General features: G+C 39.8%; 1 long non-coding RNA gene across 1 annotated transcript; it reads left to right on the plus strand.

The window, feature by feature from the left end:
• Positions 1-3,421: 3,421 nt before the first annotated feature.
• LOC132360471 (uncharacterized) lies at positions 3,422-7,344 on the plus strand. Its single transcript, XR_009501112.1, has 3 exons — positions 3,422-3,486; positions 6,000-6,022; positions 7,016-7,344. It is a non-coding gene; the product is annotated as an uncharacterized LOC132360471 (long non-coding RNA).
• Positions 7,345-7,609: the final 265 nt, after the last annotated feature.

Raw genomic sequence — 7,609 nt, forward strand, 5'->3', positions numbered from 1 at the left:
CAGCAGACGCTCTTCTTAAGGGCAAGAACCACCACTCTAGGAATTGCTGTTCTCTTGAAAGATTCCAATAATGAATATTTTGCATAGATATATGATTCACGGGTCAAAAGTTTCCTTCATCTAGTTGTACTGTGATGGTCTTTCAGGCAACATGAAGGACCTAAGCCTAGAATAACTTTAATAATGGGAGTTTATTGCAATCCCTGTGGTATATCACTTGCCCTCATGGAGAATAAGAATGCCCACTGTTTGGAATATTGCTCAGGCTCAAAGAAGGAATTGTCTCAGTGCAAATCAGTCATCATAATTCCCAGGAGAGAGGATATGATCAGGTTAGTTTTCACTGTTATGTACCAAACACCCGACGTAATCAGAGGTTCACCTCATGGTCAGATGGTCTTCCTCGTGTCTAGACCAGTCATCATTTTCATCAACTTTATCACCATTATCATCCCCAACACTTACACAGGCCCTGTTCTAAGCATCTGACATACATAAACTCAATTTAATTGTGTCAACAACCCCATGAAGTAAACACTACCATTATTCTCATTTTACAGATAAGGAAGTTAGGCACAGCAAGGTTAAGCTACTTGCCCAAGGTCACCCAGTAACCTTGGAGGAGCCAGAATGCTGGTGTAGGGCCCATGCTATTAATTGACAGCTCATTCAAACATGCATGCTGGCCAAGGCTTATTGGGGATCCCCGATTCAGTCAGGGAGGCTGATTAACGTGATAATGCTTCCCTGGGTCCTAGAGGCCCCTTGCTCTGCTGGTTAAATTTCTTTGATTGCTGGATCCTGGGGAAGTTCCAGGATCCTCAGGGAAGTGCTGGTGCAGCCGTTTTAGGATTGGAGGGAGAGGCTGTTTTCCAATTGGTAAGGAGGAAGTATTTTGGTATTTTAATTATGGGCCGTCCCCAGTGGCACGTACAGCCCTCTGAACATGTATGCACACTTACAGGACTCAAATACAGCTTAATTCTCCTTCATTGAAAGTCCCTTTTCCTCTAGCCAAAAATAAAGGCACCAGTTATACTACCTTCCCTCCAACACATACATTCATTCTCCTGTTTCAGTAACCAGTAATAAAAATTGGTACAATTTATTTCAGAATCAAGCAATTTCTACATGTGTAATTTTGGACTCTGTATCCAAAATTAGTTCATATGTTAGTTCATATGAGATTAGTTCAGATAGCAAAGTTCACATGTATAACTCATTTTCTAAGATTATTATTATAAGGGAAAACTATGTTCTGAGGACTAGACGGCATCTCCTTTTGCATTTAAAAGGTACAGGTCTGGTTAACAATGCAGTAGTATCTAGCTATACTCTAAGTTGAGCCCAAGTGAAATTAGGAAAGAGTCAAATATATTTAGAACTCATTTATAAAAAGACTTCATTTAATGAGATTAGCAATCCTTGAAAGAATGAAGAAGGCATATACTGGTGTAAAGCTAAAATTACCACCCAGTACTTTAAACACTTGTGCTGACTTAAATATGTTACTGAATGCAAATAACACACCCTAAGAGAAAAACTGTTTTAGGAGTAACACCCATTGAACACAAATTCTGATTTCAAGTCCAATGTTGTAATCATCTTTCACACACAAGGTCCATATTATACTAGTGGAGGAATTGACTTACTTCATCAAATATAAGCCAAAGACAGCCTTTCCCCTCCCCCACCAAATTCTGAGTGAGCTATTGTAACCTGGACAAGGTAAAACACCTCCTTTTTATGCCTTGTAAGTTTCATTAGTAGGCAGTTCGAGTGTTAAAAAATCAGTCGTCACAACCACCCAGGGCAGTCAAAGTGGTTTTCAGTTGCTTTCCCTTCACCTATCAGAAAAGATGCATTAAGGAGATTCTGTGAGGTCCTGAAGCAAGCAGGAGTCTGTGTTAGTTCCAAGGGTCTCATAGGCAATTCTTCTGGAATTATTTCTAATTCAAAGAAGACAAATTTAAGGAAGGAAGGAGGCAAATCTCTTGGATGTGCTATCACCTGGAGAAGCTTCAGAGCCTCACCCTCACTTTAAAAAAAAAAAAAAAACTGTAATAAACAGGCTGAATGGAATACCTTGAAATTGCCTTGGAGGATCAAACTCCAGCGTGATGAAAGTGTGAAAACTCCATTTCTCTCTTATTAAAATGGTCCCAAGCCTGGGGCATTTAATCTGGAAAGTCTGTTTTTGTTTGTCTCCAGTTCTCCATGAATAGGGGACCAGCATCTGCCGATTGTCAAAGTTGCCGGGGGGTGGGGGGGAGACAGGATTGAACACATCTGATGTGGCAGCTCTTCTCACATCCCAAGTCTTTACATTTTCCATGTTGTGCCTGAATTATATGCCCAGGAGAATTTAAGTCCTCTTCTCTGATAGCCTTGTAGCTTATATCAACTCTAAGTTTTAGAAGAAATAAGGAAAACTTACAGTGTTGAAAATGGTCCCTTTGTGACAACAGTATCCCTCAGTTTGATACCTACTCAGGTTGAGAGTGTTCCCTTAACCTCAAACGCACCAGTCCTTCATAAACCACTTCTCCTCTAGAGGATGGAAGTACGGCCCAGCTCGATACTCTAATCCCAGTTACAAGCCAATGGGGTGGATTTACTATAATTACAGGGTTCCTGAGCTTCAGGTTAAGACTTACTTCCTTGACTTTAAAGGACAAAGGTCACTCTCGTTTGACATATTCCATTCTGGGGGGCCATTTTCTTCTCTCTTTATTAGAACTGCAGTGTTTTAAATGAGGACAGCAATGAGTAATGACCAAGGATAAAGGTAGAATTGAGGTCAAAGAAAAATCTAATCATAACTTCTGAACCTTCTACCACCATCTTAATGCAATTTGAAATATAATTTCTATTCTAGGACAGGTGAGAAAACTCTTTGCCATAATCCAGTCAATCTTAGGGGTTTTTCTTCCCCTCACCTGCTAAAAGTCACCCAGTGAAAGAATCTGAGAAGCACTTCTGGTGGGATATTTATACTGTGGTATATCTAACTTTGTCAAACTTTTGTCTATATATTTGTGTTGATTCTTGACTCTTTAAGAGGTGGCCCAAGTCAACTGGTTCATTCTACAGAAGAAGACACTGAGCTCTCTGAAAGAGGAAGTGACTTACCTAAGATTCCAGTGTGAGAGAGAAGAAAACCTGAGATTAGATGTCAACATTCTCAATACTTATTTGAGTTCATTACAACCCCATGCCCAGTGATACAATCCACCACTTAAATAAAAATCAAGTTACAGTAGCAACTTCCAATCCACTGAATGGGAAGAAGATTTGGTAGATGAATATCCATGCAAGAGGAAGGAGAAGAATCTAGGGTTCAATCTAATCTAAGTTCAATCTAACTTTGTTCCCCAAGCTCACAATATACTTTTCTCAAATAATTTATTTTTATATACCAGGTACAATTTTACATTCAACATGAGACGGAAGTAGGGTGCGTTTCCAATTGAAGGTTAATCCAAGGTAGGTCATGGGTAGAATTTTATTGGGAAGGGAATTGAAAACATGTGTTTGAAGTTACCTACAAGACACTCACTGCTTATTTCACATGCCTCATGTCTCAAGTCCATTCATGATCCAGGACTCTCTAAGCCATGGACATAGCCATCACTCATCAAGAATAAACTCTGAAGCCTAATTTATTTTTCTACAGCAATTCAGTAGGTTGTCTTCCCAGTTTAAAAAATGTATAAATCAGAGCTTCTTTTAAGAACACCTATGTGCTAGGGGAATTTAATGTTTTAACTTTGAATTAAGGTAAAATCTACATGCAGAACAGTGCATGTAAGTGTTTCTTTTGCTGAATCATCACAGACTGAACACATTCACATAAGCAACAGCTAGATCAAGAAACAGCACGTTACTAACATCCCCTCTGGCCCCCTTTCAGTCACTAACAAACCCCCCGCAGTAATCACCCTCCTGCTTTCTAACCACACACTAGTATCTCCTGTTTTGTCCTTATAAATGGAATGGTGTAGTATGTACTTTTTGGGGTGTGACTTCTTTGGCTTAGTCTTGTGTCTGTGAGAATCACCCATATTGTTGCATGTATTTCTAATCGTTCATCCACGGTGCAACTATATTACGGTTTACTTAACCAATCTACTCTTGTTGGGTGTTTAGGCATTTATCCTAAAGATGTTTTATTGTGTTGAATTGTTTGTAGAAAACATTATCTCAAAGGTAATAAATTCACCTTTTAGAAGAGTGGTATATTCCACTGAAGGAAAATACTAGCTCACACTACGGAATTATTTTTCCAAAATCTAGTTTGTTTTTCTCTGCATGTGTGTGTACATTTTAATTTACTGTCTTCCCAAGCAACAGTTTCCATTGAGCCTTTCAGAGGCTAGAACCTCGGGCTGCACTAAGGAGCCTGCTACAGTCAAAATGAATGGCTAAATTCCTGTGACATTAGTAAACAGGTAACTCATTCCCCATGTCATTGCTCCTCACCTCAAGCTGGTTAGCCAGCTCTTTTCAAAAACCCCAACTTGTTTGACCTACTACCCGTTACAGTCTGTTTCAGGTCCTTCAAGGTATAAAATACAATCTTGTCAAAGTGAAGACACCTGCTCCCGGCAGGGGGGTTACTCACCAACTGCCAAGTCCTTTGTTACGGTGTCTAGAAACAAAATGATTTTTCCATCTGGAATGTGTCTACAACTGTGACTGCTGGCCTTGGGTTGACTGCCAACCTCTGGTAGCAGGATGAGGCAGAGAAACATGGGAGGAGGGCACTGGGAAATGGATTCTGATGAGGTCTTGATATTGTGATTTTAAAGTTAATTTTCTCCAAGGGAAGAGTATTTACATCCTGGGTGACCTCAGCAAAATGCACTCTTTCTAAGTCTGGTTTCTCCTTCTGTGACTCCAGTTCTAGCGTATTCACTTCTTCTGGGCTATTTTGAATTTTTGAAAAGACTTTCATTAATTTTCATTTTTCTCTAAAATAATCTCCTTTATGGAAGACAAACTCCTGATTGGGTTCCCAGGCTTTCTTCAAGGCAGGAGAAGCCAGTGGGCCTCTGCGCTACTTCACTCCCTTCCATGACAGCATGGGACGTTGGAATCCTCCAATGGCCTCCATCAGGAAGACAGCTCTGTCACAATGACACATGTGGGTTAGCCCTTTGGCAGTCTGGGGCCATTGCAGGAGGCTCTTCTTTCTAGCTGTTATTTAACACTGTGAGTCGAGTCCATTTGATGTTTAATGGATGCATTTTCTAGTACCAATCCGCTTATTTCTGACTGAAAATTATCAATGTCCCCACGGTTTCCAACTGCCTGCTCCTCGGAGTCATGAGGAAGTGGAAGACTTCTGAAAAGGCTGGCTTTATTTCTATCTCCACTGGGTTGTGCCTGGAACATAACCAGATACAGTTTTCAGGTGGCAGATTTTTTAAAAATCGCACAATGGAAAGTGTACACTAAAATAAAGAAAGCATTTAAAAATTTTTAAATATATTTCAAGATTACCATTCTCTATTGAAACTCATTTCAAAGAACTTTAAGGTTTCAGCTAGGGACTATTATTTGATGTAATTGCTGTGGATGGGGAAAAGGCCACCCAGTTTGATGCTTTAAGACAGAGTAATGAGAAAGAAAAATTTAACTATCTCAAGGCATCCTATAAATTGGAAAGCCCAGCAAAAATGTATTGTTATTTTAATTGGCCCTGAGGAATTATATGTTTAACAATTGTCTAAATGTCCTTGGTCTTCACATTGAGTGAAATCTTGAAAAACAGCGATCACCAAACTGCAAAACAAAACCTGCTCCCATTGTAGAAGCCCAGTAGTAATCTCTCACCCTAAATTTATTTCCACCAAAGGTAAATAACCTCCCAAGGGCTCCATCTTTGTTTCCTATTTAATTAAAACAACACTAATCACCAACTAATCTAGCTCGCTCTTAACAAACTATTGTGTTCTAACAAGTCTGGTTTTGTTTATTTCTTTTTCCTTCTCCAGGGAGAAAAAAAGGATGAAAAAAGGTAGGTATTGTTTTGAGGTCAGCAAGGAGATGTACGTAAGAAAATTAAACTACCGGGGGAATCAACTCCATTTAGCCATAAAGCATTTCTCCCTGCAAGCTCAGGAAGGATTTCCAATTATTTACAAACAGATAACATTGTGTAGCTCCCTCAGTATTATAGATAAGTCACCAGAAAACAACTAGGTTGACAAAATTGCCCAGCAGCCCATTAAGTATACAGCTCTGCTAAAAATCCGCCGGAGCGTCCCTCTGTGGAATTTGCTAAGGAAACAGAGAATGGAGTGAGTTTCCCACCAGACATCTGGAAGCCATGAAAGAAGTAGCAGGAAATGGCTTATACCACTGATGTACTGTCATCAGTTGAAGTACTGGTTGTCATGTTTGGGTGTGTGGGGTGTGTGTGTGTGTGTGTGTGTGTGTGTGTGTGTGCACGCCTGTGATTGAGGGGGAGAGAGAGAGAAAGAGAGGGCATAAATGGATGGTAAACATCCAGTAAATGTTCTGGATCTTCTAACTGTGAATGAATGTTTTATTACAGTCTGTCCAGGGATAGCTCAGCTTAGTAATGGCTAGAGAAAGGTTTTTTTCTGGTTCAGTTTTTGGAAGTGAAAAGTTATTTTCTTCATCTGAAAGGCCTTTCTTCTGGTTCAGTTTTTGGGAGTGAATAGTCATTTTCTTCATCTTAATGTAGATAAATTCCTATTGTACTATGGTACAATTGCAAAGGAATCCAGCCATGCTAAGCCTGAGACCTTAGTTTAGTGGTGCATATTTAAAATCCTAGCAAGCAACATTTTTGAAAGTTTATCTTTTATTTTCTAGTCTCCTAAGGTGCCTTCTCTACAGACATTGAGAGAGGTCCAGGTCACTTCTGTATTTGGGAGTAGGGTTGGGGTGGGGTGGGGTGGGGCTCTTCGTACACTACAAAATAAAAATAAGTGCCAAAATAAAAATTACAGAAGCTTATACAAGTTCAATATTTGCATTTAAGATACTCTTACTTGGGACTTTCCTGATGGTGCAATGGTTAAGAATCGCCTGCCAATGCAAGGAACATGGGTTCGATCCCTGGTCCGGGACGATCCCACATGCCGCAGAGCAGCTAAGCCCGTGCGCCACAACTACTGAGCCTGTGCTCTAGAGCCCGTGAGCCACAACTACTGAGCCCACGTGCTGCAACTACTGAAGCCCGCGGACCTGGAACCTGTGCTCCACAACAAGAGAAGCCACCACAATGAGAAGCACGCACACCACAACGAAGAATAACCCCCTCTCACTGCAACTAGAGAAAATGCCCGCGCGCAGCAATGAAGACCCAACGCAGCCAAAAAAGAAAAAGATATTCTTACCTTCAATTCAGAAAGTACAATTTAATAAAATTGTGCCATTCAAAATGTAATTGGAGGATTTATTTTAAAATTTAAATTATATCACCTATAAGTATTATAATCTGGTAATGGGATGAAAGTTTAAAATTATTTGATGAACATCATCTTCTTCCAATCCTGTTGGTTCACTTCTGTAATTAAATATATAAATAACATTATTTGGATATAATGTCAGAAATCTAAAATTTAGGCAGTAA

This window comes from Balaenoptera ricei, chromosome 2, assembly GCF_028023285.1.
Source record: "Balaenoptera ricei isolate mBalRic1 chromosome 2, mBalRic1.hap2, whole genome shotgun sequence".
Lineage (NCBI taxonomy): Eukaryota > Metazoa > Chordata > Mammalia > Artiodactyla > Balaenopteridae > Balaenoptera > Balaenoptera ricei.